The sequence below is a fragment of the Myodes glareolus genome, chromosome 5 (assembly GCF_982192425.1).
Source record: "Myodes glareolus chromosome 5, mMyoGla1.1, whole genome shotgun sequence".
Taxonomy (NCBI): domain Eukaryota; kingdom Metazoa; phylum Chordata; class Mammalia; order Rodentia; family Cricetidae; genus Myodes; species Myodes glareolus.
Window position 1 is genome coordinate 91,847,374 of NC_142030.1, and position 19,268 is coordinate 91,866,641.

Consider the following 19,268-nt stretch of genomic DNA (forward strand, 5'->3'; position numbering starts at 1 on the left):
CCTAAGAAAACACAGGTACTTACAGTATGATTTGCAATAGTAGCAAAATTCCAGTTATGAAATAACAACAAAATAATTTTATGGTTGGGGTCACCACAATGAGGAACTGTATTAAAGGGTCGCAGCTTTAGGAAGGCTAAGAACCACTCTGTAGCCCCTGGCAGGCAGTGGTGAAACAGGTCCAGGAACGGCTCTGCTAAACACATTGAATCCTCACTTGGGCCCATAGATAATTCAAAGCAGGATGAAACCCTGGCACCCATGACAGTGACGTTTGGGACCACACCTTGGCCAAGACTGATTGCTTATGCAAGTCCTTACTCCTCGCCCCAGTTTTCCTCCATTTAAGCCTAAAGTGCCTAGTGTTACCTCATGGAGTCCCTGGGTTCCTTCATTTGTTACTTTTCCAGCCTATGCCTTAGACCACCCTTCTCCACTTTTCATTCTTCATTGTCAGAACCAGGACCTAAAACTCTTGCTATAGTAGCAACTACTGCAATTTCTGGGCACTTCATGAGATGCTCCAGGTTGGATATTTTATGTGATGCTCCTGGCTGGTCACTTCATGAGATGCTCCTGGCTGGGCACTTCGTGTGATGCTTCTGGCTGGGCACTTCATGAGATGCTTCTGGCTGGGCGCTTCGTGTGATGCTTCTGGCTAGGCACTTCATGTGATACTCCGGACTAGGCACTTCATGTGATGCTCCAGGCTGGGCACTTCATGAGATGCTCCAGGCTGGGCACTTCATGTGATGCTCCAGGCTGGGCGCTTCATGAGATGCTCCAGGCTGGGCACTTCGTGTGATGCTCCGGGCTGGGCACTTCATGAGATGCTTCTGATAATCAGTTTTCCTCACAACAGTCCCAGCACACAAACACTGAGACTCGCTCAGGAGCTGGGAGGCATCAACTCCTCATTTGGGCCACGCAAGGGAACTAAAAGTTGGAAAAACGTTGCCATCTTTACCTTTATGTAAGCCTTTCTCCTTTACTATGGATGGTGTGTGTGTGTGTGTGTGTGTGTGTGTGTGTGTGTGTGTGTGTGTGTGTCTGAGTGTTTGTGTGTGTGAATTCGGGTCAAAAGCCTTTGGACTGTTTCTCACTGAGACATCTGGCTGGCTCATAGTTGACTGCTTTTATTGCTTTTAATGTTCTTGTTAGAAACTTATAAATACTCTCTCTGGAGGCAATTCTGGTTTTTGCTGTTGTTGTTGTTATTTGTTTGTTTTTGAGACAGGGTTTCCTTGTCTTGGAACTCACTCTGTAGACAAGGCTGGCCTCGAACTCAGAGATCCACCTGTGTCTGCCTCCCAAATTCTGGGGCTAAAGGTGTGAGCCACGATCGTTTGTCTAGCAATTCTGATCTTATCCAATGTGTATAAGTTTCTGACTCCCAGCCAAGCTCTGGAGTGAAGGGCTCCTTTACTTATTGTGTCTCCTTAATTTCTCCTGTGTTTCTCTGCTTTCTTGATGTGGGAGTCTTCTCTGTGATTACCATTAATGTAACTGCCTTGGCCTGTTGATAGGGCAGAACTTGGGTAGGTGGGAAAGACTGGACTGAATGCTAGGAGAAAGAAGGGCAGAGTCGGGGGGACACCATGGATTTACCACTAGAGATAGATGTGCTGAAACTTTGCTGGTAGGCCACGACCTCGTGGTGCTATACAGATTAATAGAAATGGGTTAAATTAAGATGTAAGAGTTAGCCAATAAGAAGCTAGAGCTAATGGGCCAAGCAGTGATTTAATCAATATAGCTTTTTCTGTAGCTTTGGAACCAGTCCTGGAACTAGCTCTTGTAGACCAGGCTGGCCTCAGACTCACAGAGATCTACCTGCCTCTGCCTCCCAAGTGCTGGGATTAAAGGCATGTGCCACCACCGCCCAGCTAATTAGTACAATTTCTGTGTGATTATTTTGGTTCTGGTTGGCCAGGACGAACAAGCGGTTCCTTGCAACACTTTCTCAACTGAAAATGGTATTCGAGGTCTTTTGTTTAAGAAGGTAGAGGAGGAGACTGGAGAGCACTGTGGAGTAAGTATGAGCATACGTGTATGTGTAGACACAAGTGCGCGCACACACATACACACACTAAAAATGAAATTAAAAAGGCAAAAAATGGTAAAAATGTAGGATGATTTTTACCCAATATTTCCCTTCAATGTTGCCGAGCCAAGGAGACTTCTGTGAGCATGGTCTTCAGAAAGGCTCTCATTGTCTAAATCAGGGGAAGGAAGGAGAGATGTGCTGGACCTAAGGGCAGTGTGGACATGCTGGCTTCTCTGGAGTCTCACTAACAACTCAGAATTGCCTTCTCTCTGTCCTGATGCTGCCAGCCCAGCCTGGTGGGATTGGTTTGTTTGTTTTGTTTTGTTTCCAGCAGCAAGTCGTGAGCTGGACATGAGGGGGGGGGATACAGCTGACCAGGAGAAAGAAGCAGCTCCCAATGACTGAGGTACTCTCTCAGGAGAGGAATGTCCCTGAGCCTTTATCTCCCTGTCCCCATAACAGACATAGGGGTATTGATTGGCCTTGGATGTGCCTGAATCAATGTGATTCAGGCACATCACCAAACAGCAAACATTCAAACACTCTGAACAAAATAATCAACTTTTGTTATGGTTTGGATACAAAATGTCCCCCACAGGTGCCTGTGTTGGCACCCAGCTGGTGACTCTGATTTGAGAAGTTCTGACATCTGTGGGTCTCTCTGGAGGAAATACATCAGTAGGCAGAGGGGACCTCGAGGTTGATAGCTTAACCTCACTTCCCATCCTTTGTACCCCTGTACCCCTGAGATGTGAGGAGTGGAGCCCCACCACATGTTCCTGCCACTATGCTGGTCTGTGTCTCCTTTACCATGCATGAATCAGAGCCAGTCCTGCTGCCCTAAGGCAGCTCTTGCCAGGTATTTGGTCACAATAACCAATACGAATTCTGTGTCTCTGTTCACGCCACCATTTTCTAAGCCCCTGGGAGAAGCAATGACTGGTCGCGGTATTCTACCTACTAGCGGGGTCTGGTACAGTAAATCCTCCATCAGTTGCAATAGGATGGAATACAAGTGAGGGAAATTGCTACTGCTTCTGAAGCAACAAACTGTAGCTATCAAAAAAGAAATTGTCAGCTGCATGAAGGGTCACTAGGTAAATGTCCATACCGGACCCCAGAGATCTAAGTCAGAACTCAGTGAAACCTTCCTACCATGTGTGTGGTGGTCTGAATAAAAGTGGCCGCTATAGGCCCATTGGGAATGGCACTCTTAGGAGATGTGGCCTTGTCAGAGTAGGTGCATCCTTGTTGGAGGAAACATTGTCTTCCTTCTGTCTGTGGATCAAGATGTAGAACTCTCCGCTCTTTCTCCAACACCATGTCTGCCTGCCTGCCGCCATACTTCCTGCCATGACGATAATGGACTAAAACTCTGAACTCTAAGCCAGTCCCAGAGAAATGTCCTTTATAAGAGTTGTCGTAGTCTTGGTGTCTCTTCACAGCAATAGAAACCCTAAGACAAGAGGTTACTAAAAAGGCAGATCTGTTCATTTGTGTCGCTTGTCCCCACTTTGGGAGTGCACAGCGTACTTAGAAAGAACTCCCGCTGGCTTCTTATGTGCAGGACTCACGTGCTGTCCCTGAAGATTAAATAGAAACCTAGCCTGGGGACAGTCCAGGCTTCTTCTTTCTGCTCCTGGGTTTGGGAAAGCCTGCAGTTGAGTGACAGATGATTAAAGACGTATTCCCAACACTGTTCCAAATGGCCTGCTTTCTCAAGTAATGTCCCTTTTCAGGAAAGCTGCTAGCAGCCCATGCAGAATGCTGCCCGCGTCCTTTCTCCAAGCTGCAGTATCAGGCTTGTGGGGGAACACAATAGAGGCAGGGTTGCTGCCACTCCAACAAAGGGAAAGCCCCTCCCTGTGAGCTCACCCACTGAGATGGATTTATCACACTTGTCAAAACCTAGAAGGAGATCACGTTTGACTTCTGAATTTGGTACTAAGGACAGACATGAGCTGCAGTGAGGAATGCACGCCATCCGGCGTCGAGTGTGATGGGCAACAGCAAAGGATTTCCGTGGGTCTCCACGCAGACATCCTAGGAAAGGACACCGTTAGCAGAATTCTTGTGAAAATGAGTTTGGGGCTGAAGAATGCACACCAGCAACCCGAGCCTCTGATGGACTCTACCTGAACAAACAGTGCTGAGGCCACAGTGCCAAGTAAACCAACCCTGACATTCTGGCTTGTTCTGGTTGGACAGTGCAGAAAATAGGGGTGAGGGATTTATCCAGGTACAGTTTGTCTTGACTACAACATGCTTTTAGGGAGAAGTGTGCAGTGAGGTGCTGGCGGAGAAGGAAGAGATCTGATTTGCTATTTGTACAGAGATAGAAAACTCAGGTTCTAGAAACAGACTCGAAGCTGCAGAAGTGTCTTGTTTACCCAGTTTTATTTATTTACTCATTTGGTTGGTTAGTTAGTTAGTTAGTTAGTTAGATGCTGAGGATGAAACCCAAAACCCATGGCTTCTTGAATGATGAATGTGGGGTAAGTACTCTGCCAATGAACTACATCCAATCCTTCTTTTTTTAAAAAAAAAAAAAGATTTATTTATTTATTTATTTATTTATTTATTTATTTATTTATTTATTTATTTATGTGTACAGCATTCTGCCTGCATGTCTGCAATCCAGAAGAGGGCACCAGATCTCATTATAGATGGTTGTGAGCCACCAAGTGGTTACTGGGAATTGAACTCAGGACCTCTGGAAGAGTAGCCAGTGCTTTTACCTGAGAGCCATCTCTCCAGCCCTTCAACCCTCCTTTTATACTTTTCTGTCCCTTCCTTTCTTCCTTCCTTCCTCCCTTCCTTCCTTCCTTCCTTCCTTCTTCCCTCCCTTCCTTCCTCCCTCTCTCCCTCTCTCCTTGCCTCCCTCCCTCCCTCCCTTCCTTCCTTTCTCTCTCTTTTTCTAACTTATGGTCTCTTATAACCCAGGTTGCCCCCATACTTGCTATGTAGTTGAAATGACCTCAATCTTCGACCCCCCCACCTCTATCTATCTCTAGAAGTAGAGAGATTACTGGTGTACAATCACGTGCTTTTGTTTTAAAAATTATTTTAGGTTTATTTGTGGAAGGTTCATGCATGTCAGAAGACAACTTGTGGGAGTTGGTCCTCTCTCTCCACAGTGTAGATCTTGGGAATCAAACTCAGGTGGTCAGGCTTGGCAGCAAGCTGAGCACGTGACAGGGTGCAACCATCACCTCCGTCTTCTCAGGATGGTTATCCTCTCAAACTGAAACTCTTCCTGAACAACGGTAATTCCCTAATCCACCCCCAACACCTCTCAACCCCTCACAGACTCCCCTACACCCACACAGACACACCCACCCACACCAACACAGCCACACCCACCCAGACACACACAGACACACCCACACCCACATAGACACACCCACCCAGACATACCCCCACACTCCCACAGCCACACCCACCCATGCCCACAAGCCACACCCACGCAGCCACACCCACTCACTCTAACACAGCCATACCCCGACATAACCACACAAACACACCTATACAGACACATGTCCATATAGACACACCCACCCACACAGACACACACCCCCACAGACACACCCACATAGACACACCCACACAGACACATCTACACAGACACACCCACACAGACACACCCCCACAGGTTAGGTCTTGTGTGTGAGGACTCACACAATGTGGGTCCTTTCGTGACTGCACATTTCACTCATCACAGCCTCCTGAGTTTATTGTGAGCTCAGTGCCAACTCGAGAACCTAGTGCTTGGCACACAAAGGAATCCTTCATTCTCACAAGGAGCAGGTGCAGTGAGAATTGGAATCTGGATCTATAGAGTCCCTGGTCCAGAGCACACTGCCCCGCCCTGCTCTCCTGGAACTCCATAGAAAAGTCTTCGCTCTTCAGTGGTGTGAGAATGAGCAGTGTGCTCTTCCCAGCAACAATACGGTCCCCAGTCACAAACACACTGAGTGCCACTCTCCCTCCGTGCTCATTTGAAGGGCTGCCCAAGGAGCCCTTGGAAGAGGGGAAGGAGCTATCCCTCTAGTCAGAACAGTAGTGTCCTAAGCTGCATTCCTCTGTCCCCTCCACACAGTGCTAGGTAACCCTTAACTCCAAAGAGAATTTTAAGAACCGCTCTCTAGGAATGGAAGCTGTCACACTAACCCTTGTTGCCAGGCAATGGAGAGCAACGTCCTCATCCAGGCCTATGCCTGAACTTCTTCCCCGCGCTCTCCAGACATTGATGTATTAGCGTGTGCTGCATTCCCCCTGGAGGAGCAGCCCTGGCCCAGCCTCTTCACTTTCTGCTTATGCCCATCTCTGCCCGAAGGACCAAGAAGAAAGTAGTTCTGTGCTGTGTGCCCAGAGGCGGGGACGCCCCGGATGACCTCCTTCAAGGGTGCTTTTCTTGTTCAGGCAGTGATGCTTCACACCAACCATGGTCCGTCTCTCACCTGAGTGTCTGTGGGGAACTTTTCTCCCCGCCAATCATTCAGTAGCTAAGGATGCTCTTGGTGTGTGTGTGTGTGTACATGTGTGCGTGTGTACATGTGTGTGTGTGTACATGTGTGCATGTGCATGAAGATGCCAGAGGTTGGCCATGGATATATTTCTGTATCACTTCTCAGTCTTGTTTCTGAATAGGGTCTCTCACTGAATCTGGATCTATTTAGGCCTGATTGACAGACCATTGATCCCCCAGGATCATCCCATCTCCTCCTGCCCTCAGTTTTGGAGTTACAAGTGTCCCCACCATATGGGCTTCTTATGTGGATGCTGGGAGTTGGGACGTTGGTCCTCGTGCTTGCACAGGAAGCACTTTACACCCCCACCCCAAGTCATCTCCCTACCCCTCAAACCATCTCCCCACCCCAAAACCATCTCCTCACCCCAAACCATCACCCTACCCCCAAACCATCTCCCCACCCCCAAACCATCTCTCCACCCCAAAACCATCTCCCCATCCCCAAACCATCTCCCCACCCCCCAAACCATTTCCATACTCCAAAACCATCTCCCCACCCCAAAACCATCTCCCCACCCCCAAACCATCTCCCTACCCCCAAACCATCTCCCTACCCCCAAACCATCTCCCTACTCCAAAACCATCTCCCCACCCCCAAACCACCTCCCCACCCCCAAACCATCTCCCTACCCCCCAAACCATCTCCCTACCCCCAAACCATCTCCCTACCCCCAAACCATCTCCCTACTCCAAAATCATCTCCTCACCCCCAAACCACCTCCCCACCCCCAAACCATCTCCCTACCCCCTAAACCATCTCCCTGCCCCCAAACCATCTCCCTACCCCCAAACCATCTCCCCACTCCCCAAACCATCACCCTACCCCTCAAACCATCTCCTCACCCCTAAACCATCTCCCCACTCCCCAAACCATCTCCCCACCCCCCAAACCATCTCCCCACTCCCTAATCCATCTTCCCACCCCGGCTCTTTCTTATTTTAGTCTTGGGGTAAGTTCTGGCTTCAGAAAAGAATCAGGTTTAATTTTATTTCAGTTCCTCGAATCAACAAGACTTTCCTTTTTTAGTTGTATTTTCTTCTCTTATAGTTGCTGGGATGGAAGCTAGGGCCTTACACATGCTAGGCAACACTCTGCTGCTGAACCACATCCCAACAGCTCCACAAGAATTCCCCTTAGGGGGCTGTGGGGGTGGTAGGGAGGGAAGAAGAGGGAGATTAAAATAAAGACAGCACCGCAAACACAAATAACCCTTCTGGGTGTAGGGACTCACCAGCAGCCTCTATAGATCCGGACAATGTGGTCTGACACCTCTCTATTTATGACTGGCAATGAAAATAACTTGGTTCTTAACCGATTATTTTAAAAGGTAGCACAGCATTTCTGTGAATATATAAAAAAAAAACCCAAAACAAAAACAAAAATAGAACCTTTAAGAATTTCTTCCATCTGCCAGCCTGTACACTGGCTGGATAGGGATGTAAACAGTATGGAGAACAGAGGCCAGGCTCCTGCGTGCCAGGCCATGACCCGGATTCTGCTGCTTCAGCCAGTGTTCCCCATACCTGGTCACCATCAAGGAAACCACTCTAACTGAATGGCAGATCTGGCCCTGAGACAGGCAGTGGAGGTGACCAAGACCCTGGGACTGACCGACTGCCTTTCCAGGCTGCGACTGCAGGGCGGAGGCCTCCAGAAGGTCTTGAAGCCCTTTGTTCACCTTCAGGGCTTCACTTCGAAGGAATCATAAGAGGCAAGATCTGGGTCATAGTCTTGCAGTTTCAAATGTCTGTTTGGTTTAGAAAGCACTCCAAAGGAACAGGCTCTTTCTGGAGTGAGTGCGGAGCTCAACTTGACAAGACATGGAGAGGCTTTGAGGCACAGTTCTCCACCCAGGAGAGTTCTCCACACTGCAAGGAGACAGCAGGGTCATTCCCACCCATGCCTAGGAGTTAGCTCTGGACAAGAGAAGAAGAAACCCGCACACTGACTTCCTCCTATTACCGTGAACAGCCAGGGAGAAGGCCAGCCTTGGTATTTGATTTGGCCAAAGCTCAAAATCTCAATGCCATGGCTTCTTCAGGGTCATTGCATGGCTGAAGGTGAAATGGGGGTGACCGGTGGCTCTATGGAAGCATGAGGCACCAATGTCCTGTTTGTTACACACCTGGACTCCAGATGTGCGGCAGGGAAGGGGACATAGTTAAAAACGCGTACGGTCCAGGTGGGAAGCAGGAGGAAGCCTGGTGTACCGTGTCTTTTGAGATGAGGCCTCTTTCTCACGGGGCTCCAGGACTCTGAGACACTCTGTGCCCTCCGAAGGGGCGGGTTTAACAGTGCAGAATCGCTCTGAAAGCGGTGTCCCCCAGAAGATCCCCAGTCCAGGAAAACGAGTCTGGTGGCTGCTATGCATCTGGGAGGGAGCCCTTTCGGCTGGGGTTACACTTTTCCTCTGCCCAGGACCTATCTGGCATCTAGTATATGGTTCTCCCCCACTCCCACATTTGAATTTTCTCTTCTTTCAAAATGTCAAACACATGAACAACCTCCACAAGCATAGCTGGTATTGTTACAGTGTGGACAGTTTACGGACAGGACAGAAGCGGAGAAAGTGGTGTCCTGTGCATCAGCTAAGGGGCAGCCAGAAGGAAGCACGTGGATTCGAGGGTAACAGTCAGTGCTATGCCTGCATATATTCCCCAAACAGTAGGGAAAACGGAGCCTGAAACAGGGGGTTGTAAAAGACAGGGGCCCTTATAACATCCAAGACACAGTGTCAGGGACATTCTTAGAGTTCCTTAAGCTGAGCAGTTAGAGGTGTCTCCTCCCCACTGCCCTAATTCTACAGCTCAATTGCAGCAATGCTTCCTGCTGATTCCAGGGTCTCCGGAGCTGCCTTCTACCTGCTCCCCAGTGGTTGTCACAGCTACTGCAGAATCCCTTGAGGCTGTCGCTGCATGGGGTGGACGGGCTGCCCCAGGATCTGCTGGATGAGCAGCTCCCAGATCCTGGCATTACCAGGGCCCCTGCACTCCCCAAATCGCTCAGACTTTCAGCTACATCTCCTGAGGCTGCCCCTTTTAAGAGCCCTGCCCCAGCTGTCTCAGAGGTGGCAAGGAAAATTGACATGAAGACAACCGGAGAGAGGGAGACACTGAAACCTAGGTGGCTCTGACCTCACAACAAGAGTGCCCGCCTCTGCTCCTGGGTTCTCAGAATCGAGCTATGTGCTGCTGTACCCACTACTGCTGATTCTAGAAAGCTCCCGGTTTATGCTTTGGCAAGTTCCAGTTTACTCCGACGTAGACCATGTTGGCTTTGAAGACTCCATTGTCTGAATCCTTCCTTCCTTGGTGGCCACATCTCACCTCCTTCGCTCTTGACCCCCAGTCCCTTAGTCACCAGTGCCACTGTGGAAATGCTGCGCTCTCCCGGGCTGACTTCTTTCGTCCACTTCCACCCCCCTTTCTTTGGACTGAGTCTTCCTCACCCTTCCTCCCAGCCATGGCATCATGTTCTTCAAGAAGTTCCCACACAGCTGGGCAGTGGTGGCACACGCCTTTAATCCCAGCACTCGGGAGGCAGAGGCAGGTGGATTTCTGTGAGTTTGAGGCCAGCCTGGTCTACAAGAGCTAGTTCCAAGACAGGCTCCAAAACTACAGAAAAACCATGTCTAAAAAAAAAAAAAAAGTCTCCACACGGGTGTCTGTGACAATTACCCCCAGGATAGTCTGCGCCACCATCAAAGGACTCCTGTAACTGTCTTTTGACTTCTCCATCCCAGCACCTCTCTGTGTTCCTTGGGAGCAGGAGATGTATCTTCTGCTGATTCTATTTGTCACCTATCACAAGCACCCAGGATTACAAATCAGTTACTGAATTTGTATCTCTTGGGTGTCTTCCACAGACAGGCTCATTCCCCCTTCCCTGGAAGCTCGTCTCGGCATACTCAGGCTCCTGAGAGACTTATCCCTCGCCTCCCTCTATCCTGAGTCCTGTCAGTGTCTATTAGAGACAGGAAAACCCAGGATGTCTTCTGTCACAAACCATGCCTCCTCTGACACCTGATAAATGAGTTTCCTCCCCACATGCCAAGCAGTTCTGATGCCGCACTCCCCAGCAGACACCTGCTGATTGTCCTGATTCAGTTCTGACACTGTCTCCTTGGGGAGAGGAAGAGATGCCACAGGTGGGAGCTCAGCCCAGCGCAACCTCTCCAACTGTCGGGACGCATAACCTGCTCTTCTGTGCAGCTTGGCTCAGGAGCAAGGACCATGCCTGCTTTTCCTACTCCTTGCTTGGACCTGCAGGTGGCATAAGGGAAGCTAAAAGCAGTTTAAGAATTTGGCATCTCTGCCTCCATTTTGCACCTGTTTCTTTGCTCTGAGTATTTCTGTTTACCTTAGGTTCCAGAAACAGCAGATCTCACTGAGAAACATCTTGTGACTGGAGTGGATGGGAGTGGAATCCACCCCCAGGCAGCCATGGCTTTCTTCTTTCAACAAGGCCCACTTGACTAATTCTGAGATACTAATCAACCAGGCCGCACTTTGACTGAGGCTAATGAGCCATTTGTGCCTTTCTGTTTCTCTCTGTCCTTCTGTGCTAATTCAAGTCCCTTCCTGATCTTCACCATCACTTCCCATTTGTTTTTTGGTTTTTTTTTCTCATTTGTTTTTGTTTTTTGTTTGTTGCTGTTTTTGTTTTTAGATAAGATTTCACTCTGTGGCCACGGCTAGTTTGGAACTTGCTATGTCCTCCAAATATTTGGCTTTTAGACAAGTGACTGAACCTGATTTTGGGGAGACCTTCTATACAGCTGGGCATCAGGGTGTGACACTGTCTCAAAACAAACAGCAAGCAGGTGGAGGTGGAGGTCTGAGCTGCTGCTGGCCAGCGAAGCAGCCCTGGAGTGACAAATCGGGAAACTAGGTCATGTGTACTTTTTATAAACCGGATTCTGATCTGTAAGAACCAACTGGTGCATGCACGAATGCACACACACACACACACACACACACACACACACGCGCGCGCGCACATGCACATGCACACATACAGGCACGCATTCTGCAGTTTCTTAGGGGTGTTGCCTTCATTCTGTTTATTCCTTGTCCAGGGCCCTTCTCCCTTATCTGTAATACAGAGGGTGTTAAACCGAAAGCTCTTTCCCCCAACCTTCCTCGCTGCTCTGGATTAAACATATAACATGGAGCTGGTGATGAGCTGTAGATAATCCTTTACGTCATGCCTTAAATGCAGGTCTGGTAGCCTGAGCAGAACTTGCTGCAGCAGTAGTAAGGTACCAGTTCAATGTCTGTGAGTCAGCATTTCTCCTCCTCCTTCTCTTTGTTTCCTAGACAGGATTTCTTTGTGTAGTCCTGGCTGTCCTGGAGCTCACCCAGTAAAACAGGTTGACCTCAAACTCAGAGATCCTCCTGCCTCTGCTGGTATTAAAGCCATATGCCACCACACCTGGCTTGTACTTTTTCTTTAAATTATTTTTTGTGTGTGTATATATGGGTGTTTTGCCTGCATGTATATCTATGCATCATATGCATGCAGTGCCCATGAAGACTAGATAAAGGTGTCATACCTTAAATAGGTAGATTAGTGTGAACTTATTTATACTACTAATAAATACTGACTAATAGAGTGAATACTCATGAGGTATTATTTATGGACAATTTACATTGGTAAAGATACATGTATATTGATACAAGTTCAAATTCTATTTGCTATATTGAATATGCTCCTATTTTTGTTTATAATATTTGTACACCTATGCAAAAGTATTTGATCAGATTATATTCGTGCATGTTTCTTCCTCTGTTTAAGACATTTTGTATACTGATACAACTTTTAGGGTATAGTTATCATATTGCATTATATATTTCTACCTCTGATCAAGATACTTATACATTGTTTACATTTTGAAGTCATTGTCCTCATTTACTGCACAATTGTTTAAAGATGGTTTAATATTTCTATATAAAGTCTTAGTCTTTAAGTTATACAAGTATTAAGTATTGTAGGTCAATAGTCATTCATATTTGTTATACTTATAGTCAGACTAATTAGGTTTTATAGATACAGAGAGATTATATTCTGCATAGATAGGTAATCTTCAACCACTTCAAAGATCTGTAAAAACATGTCATTTAAATAACTTAGGGTTCTGTTGACATGAGACATGATTGCTCCTGACAGCACCAATCTATTCCCGAGAGAATATTGAGCACTGAAGACACTCCACTTGGAGTTTGTTTTCTTCTTGGAACAACTGGCCTTTGGGCAAGGAACTGCCCATGACTCAACCACTGACAAAGTGCATGGTATCTGGAGTGGATAAGCAGGATACAAGAAAAAAGGCTAAACCTTGCCAAGACAGGGTAAAATGGTTCTGAAAAATTTTCCTGCCTCTGAAAATGGTCTGTCAGTTACTCTAGGCCTTAGCCAAAGTTGGTTGTTTCAGCATTGCAAATGAGACTTTGGGTCACTGCTCAGGCAGCCAGTTGTCTCTGTCATCTACTGCACATTTTGGAAGCTGCTTGATTGCACTTCCTGCCTACTCAAGTAATATTATCTCCCTTCTCAGGCCTTTGATGGGGTTGAAGATTAGATAGTAGTAGTTACCATCCTCTTATGATCTAACCAAGCCATTTCCAACGCGCAAGACTTAGACTCCGTAGGACAGAATGTTTATTAAACCATTTAGCATAAGTTCTTTGCTTAATATTGTTTGTGCTGGTTGTAATCCTAATCTTATACTTGATATCTGTTCCTAGTGTATATAGTTTTGTATTGGGTTTGGAACTTTCCTTTAGATAAAAGGGGGAGGTGATGGGGAACCTCCTTCAGCCAATGACCTTTAAGAGGCTGTACTAGGTTGGGGTGTGACCTTTTGGGTACCCAGAGAAAACCACTGGCCTGCCCAGCTCTCACTCTCTTGTTCCCACGCTCCACAATTTGTGGTTGGACTTCTCGTTCCTATTCTGTGAGTTTCCCCCTTACAATAAAAAATAATAATTGGAATCTGTTGGAGCTAGTTTCGGATTATTTGACTTGTGCTTCCCCCCACCCCGCTCCTTTCATGCATTCAGCTATAATACCTGAAACTGGAGTTGCAGGCAGTTGTCAGCCACTATGTGGGTGCTGGAAGTCAAACCTAGGTCCTCTGAAAGAGCAGCCTATGTTCTTAACCACAGAGTCAACTCCTCAGTCCCTCTTCTGTGGCCGTAGAATAGTTGCTGTGAGCATCTCTCAATATTTCCAAAAATGTAGCTATTTTCAATTTTCATGAGATTTATTTTTACGTGTATGAACGTTTTTGCCTGCCCGAATGTCTTTGTGCTGTGTGTGTGCAATACCTGCAGGGACCATAAGAGGGCACTGGCTCTCCTTGGGACTGGGGAACTGAACCTAGGTCCTAGCAGTAAGTTGCTGCAGATGGGGCTATTAGACTAATTAGCAGCTGAACTCTCTCTTACTGACCAAGCTGCTTTGAGCAAAAGAACTGTCTGTCAAACAGCTACCCGGACTACCCTTAAGCCAACACCAGTCATCTCGAATACCCCATAGATGCCTTGGGACAACCATACAAAAGACAGCAGCTGAGAGGCGGAGCCTCAGGTTGGGTCAGACTTGTGCAATCACAAGCCTGGAAGAACCATTTCTAACTTGGCCACAGGGGGCACACTTATCCAGTGGAGGATCTCCTATGACTGAAGGGAAGCTCATGATTGGTCCCAAACACAAGCCTTAAAGACTGATTAGTGCTACACACCCAAGCTATGACTGGTCAAATGAATGGCTGTGACTGGTCTAATCCACGCCTGGATGTGTAAGCAGACTCATTAGAGCTTGCCTAGTGTAACAACCTATTCTGCATTATCCCCTCGGTACAGTTCGCGCGCCTCCATACCGATCGCGAGTTGGGCAAAGGCCTGGAGATTGAAAGAAATACACAAGAGACCTGGGTAATTCGAAAAGAGATCAGCCGAATGCCAGTTTATTCAGCTTTTTGCAAAACTCATATACTTTGGCTGCTGCAAAAGGATTTCCTCTCGGGCAGGTGGGAAATTACCATACCAAAGATGAAACAATGCCCTTCAGCTAATCACCAGGCTAGGGCAGAGGGAGCACAGGAGCAAACAGGATACTTAGCCGGCTGGCCAGAAGCCATCCTCAAATTTCACCCCAAGGAGCAAGGGTAGACTGGGCCCTACAGCCTAGTGCACTGACTGAGAGACTGTGTCACCTATCCTGATAAAGCAGTTTCCGGGAAATAAAACATCATCCGGAGGGAGGCCCAAGACTCAAAAATCCCTAAGTTGAAAGGTTCTTTCAGGAAGGAGCCCGGAGGCTTGTATGAGACTCAGGAAGTATACACACTTCTCTGTCTGGAAAAACTAAAACTCACAAGATTCAAAATAGAGAAGAAGCAAACCAAGCAGGGTGGTGATGGCCCACGCCTTTGATCTCAGCACTTGTGAGTTTGAGGTCAGCCTGGTCTACAGAGTGAGTTCCAGAACAGCCAGGGCTACACTGTTTTGGAAAACCAAGAAGAAAGAGAGAGAGAGAGAGAGAGAGAGAGAGAGAGAGAGAGAGAGAGAGAGAGAGAGAGGGAGGGAGGAGGGAAGTGCGGGGCGCCATCCTGTCCAGCAGGAATGAACCCCACCAAAAACGAGAATTCCTTCTCTGGTCACATCTTTATTTGGAGCATTCCCTTGAGGAAAATTGGGGGAAGGGACGATAGAACAGGGACGAGAGAAAGCTTAGAGAGAGGAAGTAGGGTCCCGAGGCATCTGCTTTTAAACGGTGGAGCAGCTTGAACGCTGTCCTGATTGGTTAATGCCATTCTGCTGGTCTGAGCATGTGCAGGCAAGGGTGCAGGCAGGGTTGCTCAGCCCCACGTGGCTACCTCCAAACTGCAGGACCACCTGTGCCTCCAGGTGGCTCCCAACATCTCCCCCTAATTATTGTCTTTAAGAGCAATAAGGCAAAACTATTTTCCAATCTGGTCCCCACCTAGACGCAGCATGCCAAGGATATCTCTGCTCCCACCCATCTCCAAGGAGGGAGAAAGGCAGAATAGAGTCAGTCAGAAAATTGTTAAGAGATAAGAGGTTGCACAGGGTGTTGCTCAAGTCGATGTTGTGAAACAGCTGCTCTTGGCACTGCCCAGAAGGTCATCTCTGCTGTCTCCGCACGAATCTTCCACAGCAGGACACTCAGCATCCACTGGGTCATCTTCTTTATCTCTCTGGTCGGTCTCGCTGGCATCCAGATGTATGTCAGCATTCCTAGAAAAACATAAACAAAACTCTCCTCCCAAATTAACATTTAAGAGTATTAAAAACTCTCAGTGTAAAAATTCAGCACAATCAGTACTGGAAGTAGGCTGGTTTTGAACTTAGAGATCTGCAGGTCTCTGTATCACAAAGCAAATCTTGTTTGCCTGTACCAGCAAAATTTTGAATTAAAAATTAAGTGTAAAGAATGCAAGAGAAATCCTTTCTCTGGGGGAAGCTGTCACTGGTAGTGTAGTCCCCCTCTATTGTTTAAAAACCAAAGCAGTTGTCACTGGGAATTGAACTCAGGACCTTTGGAAGAGCAGGCAGTGCTCTTAACCTCTGAGCCATCTCTCCAGCTCCCCTATTCAGATGGAAAAAAACCTCTAGGTAACATTGTTTATTTCACCCGTTGCCAGGGGCAATAGGTAATGATAACCAGGTTGACGCGCCTTTATTATGATAATTAGGACCAGTTCTTTGAGGGAGAATGGACGGCGATCATCTGGCTACTTCCTGCTGACAAAGGGGCGATGTTTGGGGGATAAATGTTTTTATCTCACTGAATTTTTGGCGACAAATGTTCCTATCTGACTAAATTCTTGGCGACCTTGGCTGAGGGCGGCAGCAGCGGACGGCGCGGCGGTTGCCCCGCCTCTGAGGCCCATTGTGGTGCGCTCCGCATGGTCCAAAGGCATGGCTCCGCCCCGGGCCGTGCGCGGGCTCGCCGTTTCACCTCAGGCAATGAACTCGCACCGCCGGCTGTGAGTCTTTTTCAAGCTCCAGCGAGGGGGGGGCATCCGCCCACCCGTGGAGGGCCCGGTCTGCCCGCGCGCAGAGCCCCGTTCTCTGGGAACTCACCTCCCCGCTCGCCCATGTTGCTATGGAAACACAGTTTTTTCCGCAGAGCCGATTCAGCTCCTCTTTGCCTTCTATGGCGCCGCTGCTCACCACGCAGCTTCCGCCTCAGTCAGGCGAGTCCGCTCAGGTGCTGAAAAAGTCCTCCAAAAACCATAGCCCCGCCAGAAGGCCTCTGATGTCACACGGACTTTAGCCCGCCCGCGACCTGGCTATTCGCAGGCCTCTGCGGACTCCAGCAAATTTCCCGCCAGCAACTGGTTAGCATGGCCACGCCTCCCGAACGAGCTAGCACTGGAGAGTGCAATTTTGCTTCTCCCTCCTGAGTAGCTGGGATTACAGGTGTGCACCACCGTGCCTGGCCCACTTCCGTGTTTCTAATCAGGCATTACCGCTCAAAGGCGGGCCGGCTGCCGCCAGCACTCTCAGCACGATCAAGCAGCTTGTCTTTCTCAGTCAAAAATTAAAGTTTTTTGTACGTGAGAGCCAGAGACTGAGCTCTCTTAACAAAATTAGGCGAAAATCACCTCCAAAAGCTCTGTGGCTCTTTAAGAATAGGGAAGGCAGTGATCAAGTTTGCCTCCCTACGAGACTGTTGCCTCCAGTCTCTAACAGCGAGTACGCAGGTGGACGGAGAGGGAGCGGAAGCCGCGGTCTCCCGTACCCCATCGTCCTCAAAGTCCCGCCTTAGTTACCTCGCCTTTTTTGCTGCTGTTTACATTCCTCCTGCACTGAACTTAAGGGATTTTTCTTCCCCGTTGCTTTCTGTACCTTCTTTCAGATACCTTAACTTTGATTTTTTTTTTTTTTTCTTTTCTTTTTTTTTTTTTTTTTTCTTTTTTTTTTTTATAATTTTTTTAATTTTTTTTAAAAAGAGCAAGGCAACGCGGGTCTCGAACTGGGGTCCTCGTAATCAGAAAGTGAGGCAACCTATCCACCGAGCCACCGGGCCCGCTCCACGTGTTCAGAGTTCTGAAATTCAAGGCTCTCTGTGCTGGTGTCTGATCTTGGCTTTTTCTCCCGGGCTTTCTCAGGGTCCCCCGGCGTAGTTGTCAGGGTCCCTCAGCGTCCGGAGTTTCGAGCACCAGTTGCGGGGCGCCATCCTGTCCAGCAGGAATGAACCCCACCAAAAACGAGAATTCCTTCTCTGGTCACATCTTTATTTGGAGCATTCCCTTGAGGAAAATTGGGGGAAGGGACGATAGAACAGGGACGAGAGAAAGCTTAGAGAGAGGAAGTAGGGTCCCGAGGCATCTGCTTTTAAACGGTGGAGCAGCTTGAACGCTGTCCTGATTGGTTAATGCCATTCTGCTGGTCTGAGCATGTGCAGGCAAGGGTGCAGGCAGGGTTGCTCAGCCCCACGTGGCTACCTCCAAACTGCAGGACCACCTGTGCCTCCAGGTGGCTCCCAACAGGGAAGGAGGGAGGGAGGGAGGGAGGGAGGGAGGAAGATGAAGAATAGGAGGAGAAAGAGGAAGAGGAAGAAGAAGAAGAAGAAGAAGAGGAGGAGGAGGAGGAGGAGGAGGAGGAGGAGGAGAAGAAGAAGAAGAAGAAGAAGAAGAAGAAGAAGAAGAAGAAGAAGAAGAAGAAGAAGAAGAAGAAGAAGAAGAAGAAGAAGAAGAAGAAGCAAACCACAGGTAGCTGGGCTGTCCTCAGAGCGCTCAGGGTTGCAGCTTTCCTGAGTTGTCTCTCGTGATGGAGTGGACTTTCCAATGGGGCAGCTGCCTTTGTTCCTGTAAATGACCCCAATAAGTCTATTGGCTCACCAAGATGGAGTCTGGTGTGATTGTTACTTTGGTCTGTCATCAGTCCCTACCTAAGTCTCCCACAACACCTGGTACTGTGCATAGATGAAACAGAGACTAATCCCAAGTGGCCTTTCCTTGCCTGCTTTCAGAAGTGCAAGCCACCCTGGACATGAGGAAGCAGCACAGGGGCCGTGAAGATGGCAGCAGTGTGACAATGGTGGCGGCGGTATGACTTTAAGGAGCACCAGATACACTCACCCTTAGACAGGGGCTTGATCCCAGAGGCTTCGCACCAGCCTGATCTTTTGGGTCATAAGCACCACCCATGGCTTAAAGCTGAAGATCCACACCTTACCTGGGCAGCACGGTGGAGCAGACCCTGCTGACAGGGGCAAGGGAGAGCCCATCCTGTCCTGAGAACTTGCACACGGGAGATCTGGCCCTGCCCCTTGTCTACCCTCCCGCATCCCCTGCCCTTCACTGCCTGAGGAAAGTGGGAGAGCTGACCCTGACAGGTCATATAAGAGCAGGAGCGCCTTCCCTGCTCATCACCAGCTGCAACACTGGGGACAGCGGGCCCTGCACCCCATCTGGGCAACACCATAGAGTTGGCCCTGAAAGTGTAGATGGGAGAGACAACCCTGAGGGTGTGAAAGCAAGCAGGAGAACCTGCCCCACCCCTTGCTCATCCGCTGCTGCAGGGGTGAACTAGCTGGGGCAATGCAGGAGAACTCACCCTGGTCACGAGGACAGAAGAAAACTGGTAGGCAACAACCCAGGCCCAGAACTAGGGCTGTGTATTGACTCATCCCAACATCCACCCCATCTATGA

General features: G+C 48.5%; 1 pseudogene; it reads right to left on the reverse strand.

Moving 5' to 3' along the window:
• Positions 1–16,559: 16,559 nt before the first annotated feature.
• LOC148122138 (Nuclear RNase P) lies at positions 16,560–16,741 on the reverse strand (annotated as a pseudogene).
• Between the last annotated feature and the right edge of the window lie 2,527 nt (positions 16,742–19,268).